Source organism: Parus major, chromosome 2 (genome assembly GCF_001522545.3).
Source record: "Parus major isolate Abel chromosome 2, Parus_major1.1, whole genome shotgun sequence".
Classification (NCBI taxonomy): Eukaryota; Metazoa; Chordata; class Aves; order Passeriformes; family Paridae; genus Parus; species Parus major.
Genome location: NC_031769.1, coordinates 41,819,512 through 41,841,161, shown reverse-complemented (window position 1 = coordinate 41,841,161; position 21,650 = coordinate 41,819,512). Strand labels below are relative to the sequence as shown.

The 21,650-nt window shown below is 42.5% G+C and overlaps 1 protein-coding gene across 3 annotated transcripts in view; it reads right to left on the bottom strand.

Annotated features, from left to right (window-relative positions):
• Nucleotides 1–21,650, bottom strand: part of POMGNT2 (protein O-linked mannose N-acetylglucosaminyltransferase 2 (beta 1,4-)) — a 31,884-nt gene that overhangs the window by 9,572 nt on the left and 662 nt on the right. Inside the window, exon 1 of one of the 3 annotated variants that reach the window (XM_015620239.2) lies at nucleotides 1,207–1,291. The exons of 1 other annotated variant lie outside the window; for it this stretch is intronic. The gene's annotated coding sequence lies outside the window, so the exon portion shown is untranslated. Of the gene's footprint in view, nucleotides 1–930; nucleotides 1,148–1,206; nucleotides 1,292–21,650 lie in introns of those variants that run through there. One more of the 3 variants, XM_015620237.2, reaches the window with a different exon arrangement.

Sequence of the window (21,650 nt, the reverse complement as noted above, 5' to 3'; positions counted from 1 at the left end):
AGCAGCAGGTTTATCTTGCTTCTCTGGTCTGCCTAAAGCCAAGACAGAGAGGGGGTGGCTGAAGGGAAAATTTACTAATGCTGCAAAACTGAATTTAAAAGAATATGATGTGAAATCCCAAAGTACTGAACAAGACGATCTGCAGCCACTCCAACTGTGCCTCTGGGCTTTAGCTGCCATTTGTTATTCTCTGTATTTTATCTATCCTTTCTTTCTGTGTTCTCCAGTGGGCAGAGTACCTGTGTTATTCGGGTTCTGGGACTGGTGCTTAGCAGCATTTACAGCCTGAGCCCTCCCTGCTTTCCATCAGCATGGTGCCCAGGACCGCTCATGTGTCCTGCAAATCCTAAGCAAGAGCCAAAATTGTTCGGAGCACAGCAAAGCCAATAAAAACAGTGAAAATCCCTCCTAGGTTACCACAAGCTCCACATTAGCATGTTTTCAGGGGAAGAAAAAAAAAAAAAAAAAAAAAAAAAAAGTAATCCCATAGGAGCACGTGTCCGGCAAGAAACACATTTCTGCAAACCTACGGAATTTAGTCCATATCAGAGATGTTTTCCCCATGAGCCTTTAGTTTAAAAATGATAAATCAAACCACAAGTCAAAGAGGGACTAAAAAGACGTGGGATTAGAAATGGACTACTGACTCCCTTCCCACAGAGGAGGGATTCAGTGTGAACTTGCAGGGAAGGGGGGAGAGAGAGGAGATACCATCGCAGACATGCCAACCTCCCCCCTCTATCCTCAGTACACTGCAACCAGGACTGCCAACAAAACTGAATTCAGAGCCGTATGTGATCAGCACAGCAAACACAGCACAGTTACAATGACACCCAGCAAAGAAATGCAGTCATTCACAGCATCTGCAACCTTTTTAGTCTTGGAAGTACTACCACTGGTAGATCAGTGTTTCAGCACATGCACGCATACCTGGTGTTGCTAAATAACAGGAAATGCTATCCGGTGCCTCTCTTTCACAGGAGAAAGAAAAAAAAAAAAGAAGACACCTTAAAGCTATGCTTTGCAGAGGAACGAACACTCTCCAGTCCTCTTCTTTCCTCACCACCACAAAGAAAAAGCAAAAATCCCACCTAAGAGCTCTCGGCACCGTAACCCGTGCACCATCTGCAGCCTGAGCTACCTTTCTCCCCCAGGTCTGAGCATGCTCCGTCTGCCGGCAGTGTCCTACCGCTCCAGCTGGCTCACCTCAATTTGTTAGCCTCCCAGAGGTCAGCCTTGCATGCAGGATGATTTGCTGCAGTATTCCTGCAAATCCCCGACGGGCGGCCACACTGAAACAAACACCACCGTGCTGTTTCACGGAGCCGAGCGTGTCTTGGGAGACAGGCGGCAAACTGCTTTTGGGCAGCGGGGACACGCATTTTAGAAATCCTGCTTTTGAGGATCGTTAACGCCACTGCTGCTCCAAACACTTCACACAAAAGAAGAAAACAATAGGAGAGAAAGGAAAAAATGCCCCTTGCTTGAGGACGTGAAAGCTTTTCGTCATGCTTTCTAATAATTCCCTTGGCACCAGGAAAGCAATTTCCCAGCTGTGATGGTCAGCAAATGGCTTAGAATTTAACAAGGCTGTGGTTGCCCTCCTTCAGAGATCCAGGGAACGGTATTTTCATACTAAAGTTATTTTTTATGGTGGAAACAAGTAATTCCTAAACACAAAGGCACAGAAATTATCTAGGAGTTTATAAGAGAATCTCCTATGCACAAGCTCATGAAGGTGAGTGCCTTACACCAACCTTCACAGCAGAGCTTCAACCTGTGAGCAGCTTCATGAAGATGACAAACCGGATAGAACTGACTGGGAACCCTTCCAGTTCTTATTCCACAATGGGATCTACATGCAGATCATAGCCCCCCAAAAGGCTCATGGCACGAAGCCACATCACTAAACAGAGACACGAGATCCCAGCCCTGCAGGGACACTCCTGCAGATCACAAGCAAACATACCAGGCTCTGCAAACCTGTTGATTGTATATTTGCAGGACTCGTCTTGTTGAATATCTGTCTGTGAGGATTTTTCCCTTTGAGAGCTTACAGGTAAAATAAGAAGGATGAAAAAGAAGAAAAGTTCTCTAACACCTCCTTCCATATGCTCAAGGTGGACTCTGAACTACAGCATGAGCCTATGCCTGTCCTGAGAGGATCTCAGAGAGACACTGGTCAGTCACATCTGCCTGGGGGAAATAAATAAAAAAGAGCAAAGAGAAGCAAGCCCAGCAAGTGCCCTCAGCCTTCCTATCAGGACTACGGAAATCCAAAGTCACCCTTCCCTTTTTAAGACCATCTCATTTGTCCCATTGCCCCTCTGAATACAAAGATGTTCCCTTAAGCGGGATAAGTCTGGTATTTTTCCTCTGAATTTTGAAACTAGAGGAGTGGAGTTAGATTTGGAGCTGACTTCACTTGAGAAAACACATCTTGACTTTGTGTTTTCCACACTTCAGAAAGCTCCACAGCGTGACCTACCTCCCACTGACGCTAACAGGAGCCTTTCCACTGACCCCACAGATCTTGGTTAGTGACTTTATCAGTGGGACCCCAGATAACCCAGACACACCATGTCAGTCTCTTTTTCTTAGACAAGCTTTTATTTTACTGGAGAAGAAAAGACAACATATACAGACTGGTCTTCCATTTATGAATAAGCTTCTTCTCTACCCCTGGAATGAGTTTTATTCATGAGTTTCTTAGGTACAATTTATCACAATGCAAAGAGAGTTTAGCCCCAGTCCTGAAGAGGGTCCTGTTTGTCAATCTGCCACACCATAAAATGCAAAACTACATCATTAAGGGGTGGGGGAGGAACCATAATCAAATAATTCCAGCAAACTGGGAAATAATAACTGCCCATTACTACTGCACCATAAGACACTAAGTGTAGATGTCCCAAACTCTTCACAGCCAGCACCTACTACAAGCTGGTAAGGTTTAAATAAGAGGTCTTGGCTCTGAACTAAGAATTTGATGAATATTTAATACCCGTCATAAAGTTGCAGCCTTCAAAAACAGCATCATGTTTTAGAACTCCTAAAAGGCAGTACAGCACAAACAAAACTCATCAAGCTAGCAAGGAAATCTGAATAGATCCCTCTTGGTTTAGGGCTGACAAAGAGCAGGTAAATCATTATTTATTGAATCTTTGCAGTGCCACATATATGTTGCAGGGGTGCCTGAATTTCTCTGAATCACAGCATTTATTATTTATAGTCCCAGAAGGACTCTCTATAAGAAATTGTTCTTCTTGCAGTGCTTTTGAACCAAAAGTGCATTTCAGTTTGAGAGCACAAAAAAAAAAAATATGCCTGAACTAACAAAAAAAGTCTTTGTACTGATAAATACAAAAAGAACACAAAGGAAGCATTTGGTTTCTGGACACCAAGATTGGGACTTCACACAGAGAGAATGACATTTTGATTCTGTAGAAGCTAAAATTAAAACTCTTATGTCAAAAGGACCAGGACTTCAGCCAAATATTGAAAATTCCTAAGCAAGAATATACTTTGACAGTGTAAAAGGCATTTTTGTGAAGAATATTTAAGGGGCCAAACCCCACTTCGCTTAAGTGCTTCCAGAATGACATGCTCCCAGGCTTAAAAGATGCAAGTTTTACATAAACATTAGGTTTAAAAAGGCTTAAGAATGATCAAACATATTTTACACACAGACACACACACACACACACTCCTAGGTTACATGTCTTGATATCAACCTGGCAAATGCATAGATATTTATCCTCCTCTGCAGATATGTGAATGTTTTGTACATATAAAACATTTACTTGCCTGCTATCTGAATTTGTCATATGCTAAACTATTCATTCCAATAAACCCTCCACCCTTATTAGGAACCACCCTAGCAGCACTGCAGGGACACGCTGGCCTGCTCCTGCAGCTATATGCAGTGTGTGCGGGCAAGAAAGGTGTGGGAGAGTTACCTGCCAGTTCCCAAGGCTGGAGATGGCTTTGGTAGCTGTTCTGATTCAAGTTAGGTGTCACTTGTGCTCTTTCAAGTTCCCATTTTGCCATCAGTAATGACAGGTCAGCAGGGTAAGAGAGAGAAATCAATTCCCTCTCCTACAGCTTTGCCAACTGCACACCTGCAAATGTAATTAGTGCCAATGTGTCTGCAACAGAATCTGAGATAATTCATGCTCATGAGAGCAGTTTGGTAAGTCAATGATGTTCAGCAGGACTGACATGAGAAACCAAGGGTAAAACATTGCTTGTGAGATCCCTGGGTAGAGCCTCACCCTGGTGCTTCCCACAGTTGCTATTTGTTAACTGTATTTGCCCAGGCAGCAGGAAGATCATCTGCCCTCTCTGAGACGACACTTCAATATTAAGCCACAGCCTCACCTGAAGAAACACATCTCCCATTTTACAGACAAAAAGACTGAACCTGTAAATGAGATCTGTGTGGGATACACCACACCAGCATCCATTAATATGAGAGCAGCTTCCTGTCAAAAATCTACCAACAATCAAAACCTCTTGTGTATTCCAAGGTTGTATTATGGGCTTTAGGACTCAAGACAGGAGCTGGTGACTTCAGGACCACAGGTGACAGAGTAAACATGGTGAAGGACAGAGAGGAAAAAGTTACCAGCTCTATCACTGTTGCTCTCAAAGAGCTGCAGGAGGAGTAGCCACAAGCCTGACACGCTCTGCTCCCCACACACCTTCCTCCCATCTTCTAGTCCCACTGCACTTGCTGTGCAGAAGGTCCAGGGGCCTCCTGCATGCCTGGGAAACCCACCCTGGACCCACAATTTAGCCTCAAGTTGGAGGGCCTTGTCAGAGTGACTTGTCCTGGGAATTTTGGAGGAAAAAGAAGAGAGCCTCTTTCCCTTGTCTGTTGGGATAAACAAAGTAGTCATAACCAGCAAGTCTCACAAACGTCTTAGGAAATTAAGATATTGATATCACAGCAAAATACAGCTATTGATAGAGAAAACACCCCTGAATGTAAACATCACAGGGACGCCAAGGTATGGAAAAGAAGAGACATAACAGAAATACAAAACTTACTTTTCAGGAACTGACAGGCACTTAGATCTGTAGGAGTGAACAGATAAGAACTGTGTGGAAGTATCCAAAGGATAGGGCTTAAGATATGCAAGAATTTAACTGCCTTCACTGGATTATGCAACTGGTTTTCAAGTGGGCTGCAGTTGTTCCAGAACTGATGAGAACATCTCAGTTCACATGCAGGATTACAGGAGGGCTTCAGGGACAGAGGTCCAGGACTTTGATGGTCCTTATGGGTACATTCCAACTCAGAATATTCTAGGACAGGACTGTTGCCTGAAGCTGCCTTTGTTCTAACTTTCCATTTTTTCCATGCTCAGAGACTCTCTTAAAAACCTTGAGACTCCAAACATACAAAGTCCAAGTACTTCATGGAAAGAACTCTGTGAGGAAGCAGTAACAGCATCTACCGTCTTGATCAAAACAGCAGTTTCATTCCAAGCTGGAGCATGTGCTTCAATTAGCCAGTCTCTGACAAATGCCTGGAAGTAGCTAGAACAGCAGCATGACAGAAAAATAGTTCAGAGCCACGCTAAAGGAGAATCTAAATCAAATCAGGGGAAATAAAAAGGTTTAGTGCCATTTTGAGTCCCATAATTGCAAACTGATTGTTTTGCCTCCAACGCCCCCTTCAGCCACACTTGTACAACACATCCTCACGTTCTAAAGGATGCAACCAGCATACAACCCAACCCTATTCCTAGGACAACAGTGTAATATTAACAGCAGTATCACAGGATACCCTCCCTGCAGTGCAATCTTTTAGACTAATGCTAAGGGAGCACAAAACATCCATGTTCTGGGTGGGGAACATATCTCAGAGGTGTTGACAGTCACATGAAATTTGAGAACAGAGTATTAGGTCTCACAAATCATAAAATAACTTACATGGGAGGTAAAAAAAAAAAAAAGGATGTTTCCTGGCAGCATAACCCACAGGCCTGAAAAATATCTGCTGGCCAATTAAAAAATATCCTAACAACTGGGTTTTGATGAGTATAGAAGGCCCAGAAGAGAAGTAGTAACACATGGCTGCAGGCCAGGCATTTACTGTTGCTCTGAGGGCTACTGCTGCTACTGACAGGAAGGAGAAGAAAACAAAGGAATCATCTTTCTCAGCTTCAATATGAACCCCTTCTTCCAACAGGGAAAGTGTGATGAATGCACTGAATTAATTGTAAAAGCCCATTTCAGCTCCTCCAGGTGTCTTATGCAACCATTTACGGTTCAATACCTAAGAAGAGCTTTTTCATGCCCTCAACAGCTTGAAAATTCATTGAAAGACTACTGAATGTACGCATATTTATCAAGGGCACAGCAGTAAGAGGAAGAAGTCCAAGCCTGACCTGATGGGAATTTTTTGTATTAGACTTGCTGCTGTATTTATCTGAATACAATAATGGTATCCACCTTGGTAATAAAAACCAAGGTGGTTAATTTTTGCCCCATTTTTTCCCACTAATAAATCAATGCATCATTTTCCTACAAGCCCTCCTTATGACCTACTTGTGTGGAGGTTTTAAAACCCATAAGTAGACAATATGACATACAATACACACAGGAAGGTGAATGTTACAGACAAAACCATCTGTTAAAAGAGGTATCTGTTAAAAGAGGAACACCTGCAAAACTACTGAAACAGTTGCTAATCACCTGTGTCCCTTCAATGATGGGAGATTCCTTACCCAACCCTGCCACACCAGCTCATTTCCATTCCCTTCCTTCCTACCAGCAAGATCTGCTGCCTGTTGTTGCATCAAATGCTGAGTCAAGTCTTTGGCAATGAGAATCTCTTCAAATAACTGAAGTGTAACCTGAATGTCAGTGAGAGAAGAGCAACATCAGCCCGATAAACCAACTGCTGTTTAAGACTGCTCCAGTTAAAAACATCTGCCCTCATTCATTTTGTACAGCTCTGGATCCATGTGCTGATATTTGCAATGCCAAGAATAGAGTGGTCTTTCAGCTACTTTGCAGAGTATTTCAAGACATCAAGGGCTCTCCAGACAGCTTCCTACATCAGGATGTGCTTTTCCATCTCTAGGCTTCTGCTGGCATTGATGCATCCGTTCCCCAGAGAAGCCACGTAGCACAAGGGAGGGCTGGAGCAGGGCTGAACATTCCCAAGGTAAGTGCTGTTACACCCAGCAGCCTCAAAGAGTAAGGTCTTGTGACCTTGAAGAGAAGACTAAAATATACATATGTATTTGCCATAGGCAGTGAATCCTATCCCAAGTCTGGAGAGGTCAGAAATAGAGGACGTTTACAACCTTCCTGCCTTGGCTCATCCTGCCTCACCCCTTCTGTGGCAGAATGATGTGCTTATAATCTAACCTGGGGGCTGACAGGAACAATCTGCTGAGGTAGCCAGCCCTTCTCTCCCAGCAAAGGAATTAATGCAACAGCACAATAAGCTTCTCTTGCAACTATGAAGACCCAAATCTGCACCTGTGCTCCTGCACCAAGTATGTAAAATGAGAAAGCATCGAAGTCAGGGACTTAGGACTGGCTAGAAAACAGCCATCTTGCTGAGTGACTTACAGTTACACAAAATAAGCACCCTTTCTTTGCCATCAAGGTGATGAACCAAACCAAAGCCCAAAATATACTGAAATAAAAACCCTCTTCTCTCATTTGATTTAACATATTTAAGGCTTAAAAATAAGCATGGAAGTATGCAAGAGTCCTGTGTTCCAGTGGGACAATACATGCACATAAGCTAAGCAAGGACTAGAGAACTTTGTGTATAATAGCTTGCCTTGTGACCTCTGTGCTAAGTATATATCTATTTGTATATAATACATATATATGACTATTGCAAAATTCATGTAAAAGATTACAATTAAGACAGACACTACATATTTCTTCTGTGTTTATACCCACATTGAAAGATGATTAATCAGTGATTTTATACATCCTAAGAAGTTAATTTCAATAAGCTGCTAGCTTCCCAGCTGTAGCTTTATACTTTGGCATAACCATAACATAGTCAAAAGCCAAGATGCTGCAAAGCCATATATAAATGTGTGTGGAACTGTCCCAGGCAACCTTACAGAAGAAGGGGAGAGCAACTCCAGTATTCATTTTCTATTAACTCTCAGGTCTCTACATGAACATGAGTAACAATCTAAGTAGTAAAGAACAAATAGCCAGAAGCAAAGAGCAGAGGTAAGAACAAATCATTAAAAAGTGATAAGTACCAAGGGCGCTAACTTAGCTAAAGGCAGTAAAAATGCAGACACACAGAGGAAATCACATCATGCCTCCTCAAAATGAATCTGGTCATATAGTTTTAGTGCTGAGTAAGTGACTGCCTCAGTGCAACACCACAGTGTCTGCTAAAAAGGACAGTATTTAATCTGTGTGCTTAGAGGTCTGATAACCTATTTTCCCAGGTGTCTCTCCCTCCTTCTGAAAGAAGATTACACAGCAAATTAATCTTTGTGTACCTTTTTGTTTTTCACCACTCCTCCTCTTTCCTCCCGCTACTCGTCCTATCTGTTGTGAAAGGTAAGCAGGAATATATTGAAATTAAAATTGAAATAAATGACAACAGCAGGAACAGCCTGAGTCTGGTTTGGCTCACAAAAGTAAGTTTATGATACGGTTGAGTCAGTGCAAAAAAAGAGGTCATGAAAGTGCTGTCACACACCTTTCTGGAGAAAGCTTTTTGTCCACATAACTACAGATGAAACCCTTATCTGCTCAGGGAAACTAATTTTCCAGTGCAAAGGGATTTCAGTTTCAATCCACCACCATCCCACTCAATTTACATTACATGTGGCCAGCTGGAGAGGGGAAAACAACAGCAAAGTAAGACATGAAGCAATTCACAACTCACTCATTTCCAATACATCAAAGGCTTACCAGTGAGTGTTCTGTGTGATGGACTGTGGTCATTCTGTAACTGCATCTGTCTATCTGCTTGCCAGAAGTACATGCAAAACCCCATCACATCTGGGGGAACATTGACAATACACAGTGCATTCCTATTGTGTAGAGGGAGTGCAGTCCCTACACACAAACTCAGAAGGGATTTTTTTTTCTGGGACAGGAGAAGGGACAGAGGCTGTTGATTTCAAATACCTTCAAGGCATTTCCAAGGTATGTTACATAGACTGTGCTTAAGTATTTCATCGGTCACCCATGATTCAAAAGCCACATACAGCTTAAAACTGTACATGAGTCTCTGAGCTTCAAGAAACCAATGTCTAAACTCTCAGCTGAGTACCACTCTTGAAACAAAACATTCACATTAGTACACCAGTGAAGAGAACTGAACTGCCAAGAGTGTTATTCATCGAAGAGTATGCAAAATTGAGCCCTAAAACATAATGGGTGAAATTTTAGCACCAAAAGACATTAAAAACTCACAGCATGGCTTTGAGAAAGAATATAGCAGAAACATCCCAAAACTTCTTCTGGTTTAGAAGCTCTGAGAAGGGAGAGCAAAGATTACTTTTCAGTATTAGCCATAAGGCTTCACAAGAGGGATCTTGTAGAATCTATATGGTTTTCTATCAGAGAACATAACTTGATGAATAAGAAAGATCTGTGTGCAAGCCCATTTTATACGAAGGGTACATAGAGCATAACCAGGAAACCCATCATAATTTCTTGATGTCATTAAAGCATGGTCCTAATACACAGCTCTAAGCTGAAGAAAGAAATGGTTCTCTGAAACAGAAGCAGTCTATGTCAAATTTACACAACAAGGACTTCCAGTCAAGGGCTCAAATCCCATAATTCAGCTGCTCTTTGCTTCTTGAGCAGCAAAGAGACCAGAAGATTAGACTTTAGAGATGTCTCTCCCTGCTAATTACATGATAACAGTTTAAAACCAAGATTGTATCACATCCACTGTCTCTCAAGAGCAAAAATACATGTGTAATCAAATTGTTAAGGTAAAACAGTAAAAAGATGGAAAGGCAATTAACACCATATACAAAGAGATCTTTGCAACTGAAAACACATGATCTGTTTTCACTGAGAATAACATTTTCTCAGCTGAACTTTGGCAAGTAAGCTGCGTGGTACAAAACCCATTTTTTCATAAATACAATAAAACCTTTCTGTTATCAAATGAACTCTTATTCCTCTCATCTTTAATCCCAAGCTCCATATATGCCACCTCCACACAAGTACCAAGAAATCCTTATTTAATATCAAAATGCCCCTTGGCCCCTTTTTTTGCACATGTGGCCTTTGGAACATCTAGAAAATTACAAGGGGCTTCTGGATGCAACTGAGCAGAGAAGTCCAGCTGCCAGTGAGTACCTAGATCTCTGCTGCAGTTTTATAAGGCAGAGTCAAAGGCCAGAGGAGAAGAGAACACTTCCAAGTGTGTTTTGAAAAGAAAAGGTGAAACATTTTACAATGGAAAAGGGAAACATCAGTTGGTTTGGATATGAGAATTGTGCAGCACAGCCTCTCACAGGGATGACAAAGCAAGCTTTGGAGCACAAGATGGTCAAAAGGCAGTGAAAGCTGGAGGCAGGATGGGAAAAGTTCGTGAAACTTTTCAATTGACACTGGAAAAAGCTTGAAGAGATGAAGGGGCAAATTACTGAGCTCTTTGCTTACATGGCAGTTTTAAGGAAAACTTCCAAGTTAACTCCAAATAGCCAGCTATGCTTAAACTCAGGTGTGTCTCCTCTCAAACCTAAACAAAACAAGCTAAAAGAATAAAGAAGACCTAGGACTAAAAGGGAAGGAAGAGAATAAATAAGTTGGAGAGGAACAGAGAACAGAAAGACGACACACTTAGACAAAGGATGTACAACAGCAGAATGTGCAACCTTCAAAGACTGCTCTAGGAAAAAAAAAAAAAAGAAAAAAAAAAAAAGACCTGACAGGGAGATTATCTTTTTGATCTGTATTTATCAATAAAACACCAAAAAATTTCCAGTCATGAGCTTGAGACCTCATCACACTGTAAGAAGTAAACAAAATCACTTAAAACACAGGAGAAGAATGTGAGAATTTCTGTACCAGCTGCAATGCTGTTGGATCAGCTGGTGGTACTTTAGTGAAACCGATACTGTAAAATCAATGCATCAGAAAAACTCATCAAATGCATCAGAAAAGCCTCCATCTCTCTTTTAGAGTCTCATGGATGCAAGAGGGATGACATCTATTTCAGTACCAAGAAAACCCAAATAAAAACATTTCCATCTGTACACAAAAATGATACATCACCTCCCAGTTAGAAAACTAGCTCAAATCCATGAGGAAAGATATAGATTACTTTACACTACCAGGAATATGTGGACAGCAACCAGAGCAGAGAATATACTGCATCCTCAGAAAGCAGACATGATATCAAATACAAAGAAGCAAGAAACATGGCATGAAAACTAACTACAGGGGAGAAAAGAAAAGAGTATTCCACTAAAGGACAACCAGAAAAAGAACCAGATAGAGAAAAGATCATAGAATCACAGACTATCCTGAGTTGGAAGGGACCCATCAGGATCAAGTCCAACTCCTGGTCCCATGTAGAGCATGTCAAGAATCACCATATGCCCCAGAACATTGTCCAAATGCTTCTTGAACTCTGTCAGGCCTGGTGCTGTGACCACTTCCATGTGAAGCTTCTTCCAGTGTTCAGCCACCATTTCAGTGAAAAACTTTTTCCTGATATGCAAACTAAATGTTCTCTGACTCAGCTTCATGCCATTTCCTTGGGTCCTGTCACTGGTCATGACAGTGAAGAGATCTGTATCTGCCCCTCCTTTTCCCCTCCTGAGGATGCTGAAGACCACAATGAGGTCTCCCCTCAGTCTCCTCCAGGCTGAACAGACCAAGTGACCTCAGCCACTCCTCACCACACTTCCCTTCCAGACCCTTCACCATCCTTGTTGTCTTCCTCTGGACCCTCTCTAATAGTTAAATGTCTTCTTTACATTGTGGCTGCCAAAACTGCCCCCAGCACTTGAGGTGAGGCCACCCCACAGCAGAGCTGAGCGGGACAATCCCCTCCCTTGCCTGGCTGGTGATGCTGTGCCTGATGCACCCCAGGAAGTCATTGGCCCTCCTGGCTGAGTTGTGAGTTATTGAAAATTTCTACATATTTCCCTGTTTGCTAGGGAGGGGAAAGTTATGCACTCCCACGTAACATCCTTGATCTCTTCTAGTGCTTCCACCTTCTAGGCTGAGGTGCTGTGGTGCTGTTATCACCTGCTGCAAACAAGGCTCTCTGCTCATGTTTAGCTGACATGGGCAGAGTGTGAAAAGTGAGAAGTGGAGGCATGCACTATAAGGTATCAAGAGATCAGGATTCCCATCTACATCAGTTCACACTGTTGAGTCAAAGACAGGAACACGGAACAGCTAAACCTGCACTACCCTCAGACTGCTCTTCAAGGGGACAGGAAAAGGTTCATTTTCTTATCCCACCTCAAGCCACTGAAACAAGTCAAACCTCCTTTCACAGAATGAGCTTTGCTTACCCCACACAGCATGCTGCCAGGTATATACACCCAATGGAAGCAATGCTTCTGCTAGATTTCAGCTGGATCAGCACTTTCAAACACACATCCTTGTGGGCCAAGGATTTGCATTCTTACACATCTTTAAACTTTCCAGGACATGTCATTTATCATTCTGACTGTGATAAAGGATGGCAACACCCTGCTCGTTTATCTTGCTCTCAGTACACTGCAGAAAACAAAAATATAGATTTTTTTACAGCAAGGTGGAGAACACTAATATCACTCTCCCTCTCTGATAACATAACTATAGCATAACCTGATCAGGTTAAAATCAGAAGAAGGAAGAAAAGACTTGAAGAAGAAAAAAAAAAAAAGAGGGGGAAGCAACATTTACTGCAAAAGAAATAAACAAAATATTTGTTTACAGAAAAGGAAACACAAAAAAAAATTTTTATAGACCAGATCTGAAAACAACATTTCTATTACATGTGATTTCACAACTGACAAGCATAAATCCACCTTCAGCTCCAGGTATTTCAGCCTAAACATGGAAAATACACATTATACTGAGTTTATGAAGGGCTTAGTTTTATCATACTATTTATATACCCTTTTTTGGATGATTTTAAACATATTGCAAGATTTCAAACCAACAGGCTTGGGTGCTCACTGATTTTGAAATACAACAGCTCCCTATTTTTTAACATGTTTCTGAATTATTATATGGGCTGTGTACTCCTCCAGACAAAGGAACTCTGATAAATTACATTCTGCTCCTAGCTAGGTGCTTCAAGTAATCTCCACCCTCCCACCTCTTCATCACACGAAGCAAAGATGAAGACTGCACAATGTCAGTCACATTACAGACCTGTTCAGATGCTGCCTCTACCCAAAACATCACAATCCATGTGTTGAGATCCTCATCAGTCTCCATCACCAGAAGCTGAAATTTTTGCTACAGTGGGCTCAGGCAGGTCCTGAGAGGGTGCTGACTAGAACACATCCTCCACAGCCACCATTATGCTGGACTGCACCCAGCTCCTCTCACAAGTTTCTCCCGATGGGATTGCTCTCCCTCCTGATTGACTTTCTATTTTATGCTCTTTTGTGGCTAAGTGATTTTGGCTGCACCTGTGGTCTGCAATACATTTAACAAACAGCACAGTGTGCTCTGTGACCTGGCTGCTCCCAAGCCACGTGCCTGCAGGAATGCTGCCTGGAGCATTAAGCCCACTGCATGCGCTTGAGCGCACATGCCCCATTTTGGACCCGCTTCATTACCCTTTTCTCAGCAAGCTTGCCTAGAGTTAATTTAATGCATTTAAGGACTGAAGACCAGCTTTGCCACCCTGCAGTGCTATCAAACATGTTACAGGCAGAGGATTTGGCCATATTCCATCTATAGGGTTTCCTTCAAAACCCACTTCTTCTGAAAATAGCTGAGCTGATGCTTGAGCAGTTTGAAGAACAGTGCTCCATCCAACACAGACCACCACCACCACAGAGAGCTGCTGCATCTTTACACTGACCCTTGTATACCTAATCCCTCTCCTATGACACCACAGGAGTGATGATTTCCAGGTCTCCTTATCTGATACTCCAAAAGTGTGGAACAAGACTGGAGTACACAACAGTGGTCCCTATATTCAGGTTCTTCTGGCCTGGTCAGCTTAATGCAATGTCTCTCTCTACTGCTACAGACGGACACACTCGCAGTGCCCAGACCAGAAAGTAGCATCAGGGACTCACAGGAGTAACTAGAGGCAAGTAAACGCTTCCCAGCTTCTTCCTCAGCATGAGTCCCCTGGGCTTGGGGACTGTCATCTCAATATTCCAATTCCCATGGTAGAACGCTTTTTCCTTTTCAAGGGTGACTTCCAGCTTCATCAACATTTAGGCAGGATATAACAAGCAGGAGGCCTGGTGCAACCAGGACAGCTTTGAGAGAGAAGGGGAAGTCTTTGTTTAGAGCCACACCTGGATGTGCCTTTGCAGTGCAACCCCACCTCTGTCTACAAACAGGCTTCCTCCCAGCCCATTCAGAAATACCTGTACTATGCTTTCTACCAGTACCATATGAACTAAAAACCTTTAAAGTTCAAACATAAATCACTTCTTTTCTGATCTAGCCAATTGAAAAATGATGAATGACAACAAGTTGTGAAATTTATCTTGTCACCAGCCTATAATTGCTACTATTGGAGCTTCAAATTATGGCAGAAAAAAAATTGAAAACACAACTGAAGTGCTTATGGCTTGTTTGGATCCTGGTTTACACAGTAGAGCATTATCTTCATCAGTGTATGAGGAAATGCAATTGCACTGTGGACCCCTACATCAAAAACCATCTTTAATTTATTATTTGAGTATTACACCAGCAAGAAAATAATTACTGTAGTTATTTCAGAGTTGCTTATTGCCTTTATACATGTGATCTGTCTGCAAAGGTTAATACAAATTTGTCAAAAATCTAAGTTCATTTTACTACAGAATTATTATGGTATTCAGATTTAGGATTAGCATAATGAGATACTATGATTATCAGGATACCTAATGGTATCCTAACAAATACAAAAATATTTTGAGATCTTTCTAAGGAGGGACTGGATAAGGACTGAGAAGTAAAGGAGGAAGAAAAGGCTGCAATTTAAGTAGGTGTGAGATAGTCTACAGATGGAGATTTAAGGATAGAGAAAGACTAAGGAGACCAATGTCAAAGGAAAAAAAAATAACAATCAACAAAAAAATTAGGGGCAGACTTCCAAGACCTTCCAAGTAAAATTATAGTGCTTTAGGTGCACTTAGTTTAAAGTTCACTCATTCACCTTTCTTCACTAAAAAAGTCACCCATAAATACCAGATATAAAAGCCCACCAATCAAAAGCAATCAAAGTTACATTTTTAAAGCTAGCTCTGCCCCTCTGTTCTTCCCCCCAGGCTTCCAACTTCCCATTTCAGGGCTGTCAGTAGCTGTCAGCAGATCATATGAGAAATTCATCTGAACATACAACATAACTTGACAGGCAATACATCAGAAAACCTAGATGTGACAACAGCAAATTCCGCCAGATGGTCCTGGATCATATCTATCTATTAAAAAAATTCTGACAGAAAAAAATCCTAACCACACATAAGCAGAGTTTCTGAGGAATGGAAAAAAAAAAATAAATCTGGTATATGCACTGTTTGACCCTTTGTCCTAATCATGCCAGAAAAGGAGATACACAACAGTTCTAGCTTGTCCTCAACAGTTTGTCCTGTCATTAATATCTATATGTATATTTCATCCTCTTCCTGAAGAAAAGACTTCTAAATAAAGATGCCTCTTCATTAAAGGCAGTATGTACTAGTAACAATGCTGCTTTTCAATTGAGAAAATTCTGTCAATGATTCTGGAGACTGGTCTTGCTCCAGCACCAGCCTAGTCTCCAGGAACACCAAAACCATGTGATTAGCCCTGGGAGTAGATGCAAACTTGAAGCACATTCAAGGTTCCCTGTTTGCCACCCTTCCCATCTCCCTGTTCCTCCAGCAAGCAGCATGTTCTGTTTGGGTTCATGCTGCCTACAAACCTCATCAGCCTCTGCAGTGACTCTTTTAGTAGAGACCTTGGATTGCCTTGTCCACTGTCAGCCATGCAGGTCCAACACTGATTGTCCAGACCTATGCTCAATCCAGGTAAAACTGCCTTTGATCCATGTGAAGAACAAATCACATCCCAGCAGGCACAACCTGCTCCAGCCTCAGGCCCACATGAAACAGTGCTGTGAGAGGCACAGGGTCAGGCTTGGGACACTGTGCCACCTTCTGAGAGATCAGCACAGTCTCATGGCAGAAAACACCAGGTTCAGAAGCAGCTCTGTGGCTATTTCACTGATGCTGTCACTGTTCTTCAGGTGAGCACCACCAGCCTGGCCACAACAGCAGCTCAGCTGTGACAAAAGTGATAGGCCTATGTAATGTAAATCAAACCAGAACAGGCTGTCACTGCTCAAGTGAGACATGCAGGGACACCATTCCTTGCTCCTGTTCTGCCCCTGCCTTCTATAGCTGTGTGCAGATACATGTTTTACTCTGTGAGAAGTAGTTGTGTGTAACTGCAAAAAACCACCACGTGTCCTTGTCCTCCCAAATACCCACATTTGGAAGTAAAAGGTATTTAGTCAAATGTATTTTTAATTGGTAAAACAATCAGACGTGAATCTGAATGCACAGAGGGAAGGAAGACAGCAAAGGATGTGGTGTTATTTTATCATTGTTTAACAGGACAGGATAGTGCTCCAAGTCCTTTTGAAGTCTGAGAGTTTCTCTGAATACAAAGCTGTGACTGTGGTAGAAAGCAGATCAACTCCCTGCCAGTGCACAAGCTGCACTCCACAGCACAGAGCTGAGAAAACCTCTCTTGAGGCCACTGGCAAAATCAGTTTCCACCAAGAAACCAGACTGATCCTTTAACCAAGGAGTAGTTCTGTATATCACACATACCTTTTTTTCTTCCCCTAAGGACAGCTCCTTCCATCACACTCTCCATTGCTGATAATCAAAGTGCAGCTGTTTCCTGAGTGAGAAACACCTGTGTGTGGGATTACTCCAGTGCACTGTTTATTGTCTCCATACAATCCATTTTACAATTATCACCTTTAGCACAAAGAGAAAGCTACTTTTACATCGTCGACCTGAGAACAAAAAGCTCATGAAAAAGCCAATTCTTCCCTCCTCCTTGAACTTCAACAAGGAATATATGATTTTTCACTGTGCCTTTGTTGTTTTGACATAAAAGAAAAAGTCAGTGACATTTTCAAGTTTTGTTGTTGTACACCAGCAGGGTTTCAAATACTGCAGAAGAACATAATTACATTTACAGATGCTTTTGACTGGAATTTAAATGTTGCAACAGTTATAATAGTCTCTTAGAGATAAGAAAAATAGGAATTTAGCTCAAAATGTATGTTCTGGTTAAACTGAAAATGGACACCACCTTTTACTGGAGTGCCTTTTGGCATCTGAAAGTTTCTTCTATAACTACTAGAATATAATTTTCCAAACCATCAACTTCCTACAGAGAGAAAAAGATACGTCTGACTATTTAATTGTTCTCAGCTGAAATAATGTAAAAGAGAAGGCATAACATGTATTTAATAAAATTGATAGAAAGTCACTTCCTCCCATTCTGATATTTAATTATATCTCATTAAAAAAGCAAAAAATAGTACAAATCAAAGTCCATGAATCAGCTGTTTACTTTATTTATTTATAGGCATTTATGGAGTGCTCATCACCATAGCAACTAGGAACCTTTTTTCCCTCTTGTTCAAAGGAAAAGTTGTAATTTCAAAATGTGATCCTTTGATGTCACAGTGCAAATAGGTACTTAAGTCCTGTGCTGCAGACACTTCAGGCAGGTGCCTGAAGTACATGAACCAAGTCAAAGGTGTGACGAAGGAGAGAAACAGAGAAAGTAAAAAATGAAAGGAACCATCAAACAAGTGATAAAAAGGGAAAGAGTAAAGGGCTTTCCTATGGAAATCCACAGTGTGCCATGTCCCACAATAAGCCATCATCGCCCCAGTACTTTTTATCTGTAATAACAAGTGACTAGTTCACAGAGAACAGTTCAATTAATGAAGAGCAATCAACAAGTTCCAAATTTATGCTGAAGGCACTGGTGAATGTTCTTAAGCAATGATTTCTAAAAGGATAGTAGCTTAAAAATGAGGCTGAAGAGGGCTGTCTTCCTTTTGTGAGCAGAGAGGTCAGGAGCCTCACTTTGACTACTACTCTTCTCTGATCCTGCAGCAATTAGGCATTACCAAATTCCCACAGAATTAATAGACCTTTTTTAAAATACCATCTGCTCACAAAACATCAAAGAAATGTGTAAATTAGAACACTGTTCCTGCATACACCATTATAGAATGAATTACTAGGTATATACTGCAATTGCAGTTTCTTCATGATATTGCTGGGAACTTCTTTTCAGACCCCCAAAAGAGACTGAAATTGGTTTGACACTATTTCATCTGGTTCCTTCCCACCATTGTATAGATGATACATATACATGAGCAATGTAGGATTTCAGGTTCTTTTTAAAGCTAATGAATTTCTAATTGGGACAGAAAGGAAAAAAAAAAATATATATATCTTTGGCCTGTTGTCATTTTGTTATATAAGAAACATTATGATGAAGTTTTTCTCAAGGCACCAGTATGTGAAGTTATCTTCAACTCTGTGTTTAGCTTGATCCTAACTTCCTCGTAAGCCAATACTGTCCAAAGCAGTTAAATAAGGAGTGTTCAGTTGATCCAAATGAAACACATAAATCTTTACGCAAGACTGGTGGTTATTTTGTAATCTTTTTTTTATACTGTATTCTAAATAGGGCAGAAGCTGCATGTATGACAGCAAGAAAAGTGACAAGTTCCTTATCTGGAAAAGCACCAGCAGGCTCTGTTATCAGAGCAGACCAGCTCTTTTAAAGTGGATTGATGAAGCTATTTTTAAAAACATCTAATAACATCACAGAGGAGACTCTGATCTCTGCAAAGGTGAGCCGCACAGCTCGATACTCCTGGGAGGCAGCTAATGAAACTGAAGCTTGTCACACACAGACTGCGTCCAGTAATTGGCTTTGAACTCTTGCAGCTGAGCCTCGCCCGTGCTGAGCTCAATGCTCCGCTCACAGCTTGCACCAAACACAGGCAGAGCCGTGCGCTGTCTGCCACGGCCAGGTGTGAGTGACCCTCTCTGCCCTGCCCGTGCCACCAGGCACAATCTGCATACCTAGAAGGCAAAGGGGGAAACCTGCTTTCTCCCAGCCCCTCACACCCACCAGTTGGCTTCCAGGACAAGGAGAGACAGTTGTGTAGGGAAGGTGGCAGAGTGGTGTTGGAGCAGGTGGTGTGCTGATAGAGAAGAAGGGAACACATTCTACCACAGAAGGTGAAGGAAAGGGCAGGGAAGACCTAAAAGGAGAAGGAAGAGGGTCCCATGTCATGCCTTCATATAGCACAGCAGAACCACCAACAAATGCTAACCCTCAGTCAGTGCTCTGTGCCAATGGTGCAAAGTCCCTTAGGGACAGCTGGCTTCCTCAGGAAGGCAGCCAGCAAAACAGGGGAGCATCACTCATCTTCCCCAAAACTCCACTGACCTTCCTAGCACACTCTTCCCTGACCGTTGTGGACCCACAAACCCACTCTACCTCTCAATGTAAACTTTAACACTGAATCCTGCAACCACTGTGGAACACAACCTAAGAAAATACTGTTCCATAGTGTGAGAAGATTCTTTGTCCTCTCGAAGAAATTTTATCTGCATAGCTGAGGACCTCTGATGTGGTTCTGGCTCTGTGATTTAATGCTCTCCTTTGCATCAACTTCTTTTTCATGATTCTTCCTGCCTCCCACTACTTCCTAGAAAAATCCACTCCTTCACAGCCTAGATACACCCTGACTGAAAAACCATTTTAAATAGAAAGCAGTTTATCCTGCTGAGAAAAGTCATCTATGGTTCTGATCATTTGATAGTTTTACTCGTGGAAGATCTCTAAGTCTCTGTGTTCTAAAACACCTCCAAAGACCTTGCTATGTTAGAGCACAGGCCAGATACCTTAAAAACTCTGGGGAGCAGCAACTGAATGTGGGCTAATGTCATGTTAAACCCACAGCACTTACACAACACTTTAAAGCAACATTTCTTAAGAGAAACGGGGTGAGAAAAAGGGGAATGAGAATATTCAATTTCCAGATGACTGAAGCAAACCTCAGTAAGCTCACAATGAGATGCAACTCAGGAGACTGGAAATGTAACTGGAAAGAGATTTCCATATAGTCAATCCATTTTGTACAATAAAGAGTGGGCTCCAAGTAATTAGTCCCAAAACATTACCCAGGCACCTAGAGTGCATGTTCATGGCACACTTCACAAGTATTGGAAGCCGAACTCCAGCTTTGATGACAGCTAATTAAAACACAAAGGTGAGACTCTAACTAAAACTGCCACCTTGCAATCGTAAACCGTTCAAAATGCACTCTGGCAGAAAAGCAGACTGCAAGGCAGCTTTCCTGTATCTAGTTCATGCATTTGGTATCTACCAAGCAAAATAACTACCATTGCAAAATAAACACCCTATCTTACAGCTGATGTGTTGAGCATAAGTCAGATTTGTTTCAAGGAGAACATCCTTGCAGAGAGTAAGAGCTCTTCTGGTTCTCAGCTAAGACAAGGCTTGAGCTAACAAGCCAATCAATCAGTCTGAGCGTTTTGAGATTGCTCTTAAAAGGAGCTGTTTCTGTTTTATTACCGAAGTCAGCAGTCACCGTTTAAAAGTCAGCATTTGTCAATAGTTACCCAGCAATGGCACCGGTGTGAAAACACTGATAGGTTCCCCTGGCTTGAGCAGTTTTCCAGATACAGTCCTTATTCTCATCAACAGAGGAGAGTGTGCCTCTCGAATTTATTTATTTTTCCAAACATGCAGCCTTTATCTTCATAGCCCATTTAAACACTAGGTCAATTGAGGGGGGCTGGAAGGAAGCGAGGGGACCCAGCAGACACGCGTGGGCCCACCCTCGGAACATGCATGTGCAGAGCATCCAGGCAAGATGCACAGGCAAGAGAAACTTTTCCACCATGCTTAGTCAGCACGCAGTAATTAAAAAGGCGCAGGGTGTGATAAGCCCGGCATCCGTATCCATTGGGGCCAAACTCGCAAACTCATTGCTAAGCTTTCAAAGCCGAAGACAGGTGTCGGGGGGCTAGGTGGGTGGTGTCCCAAGGCACGCAGCCATCAAGGAAATCTGTCAGGAGACCATAATTACATCTTTACCTGCCCCAGTTGGCTTTAAACCTCCAGCGCCTTTGACCTCTGGGGAGGTTATTAGAGTTGTAATTGAACAGCTGCCTGCGGGAGCGGGCACCGCTCACCCTCACCGCGGGCTCTCGGACCGCTCTCGCTGCCCGGCCGCGCACAGGCGGCCGCGGCGCCAGCCTCTCTCCGGGAGGGTTCCCTGGCTTGTCCGCCTCCCCGCCGCGGGATCGCCGCCGACCACAAGGCACACGGCCCGGCTCCTCTCGCACCCCCATCACCCGCTCTCCCTCCGGGAAAGAGGAGGCGGCAGCCGCCGCCGCCACCGCCCCCCACGAACCGCCCCCTAAGGGTGCCCGGGC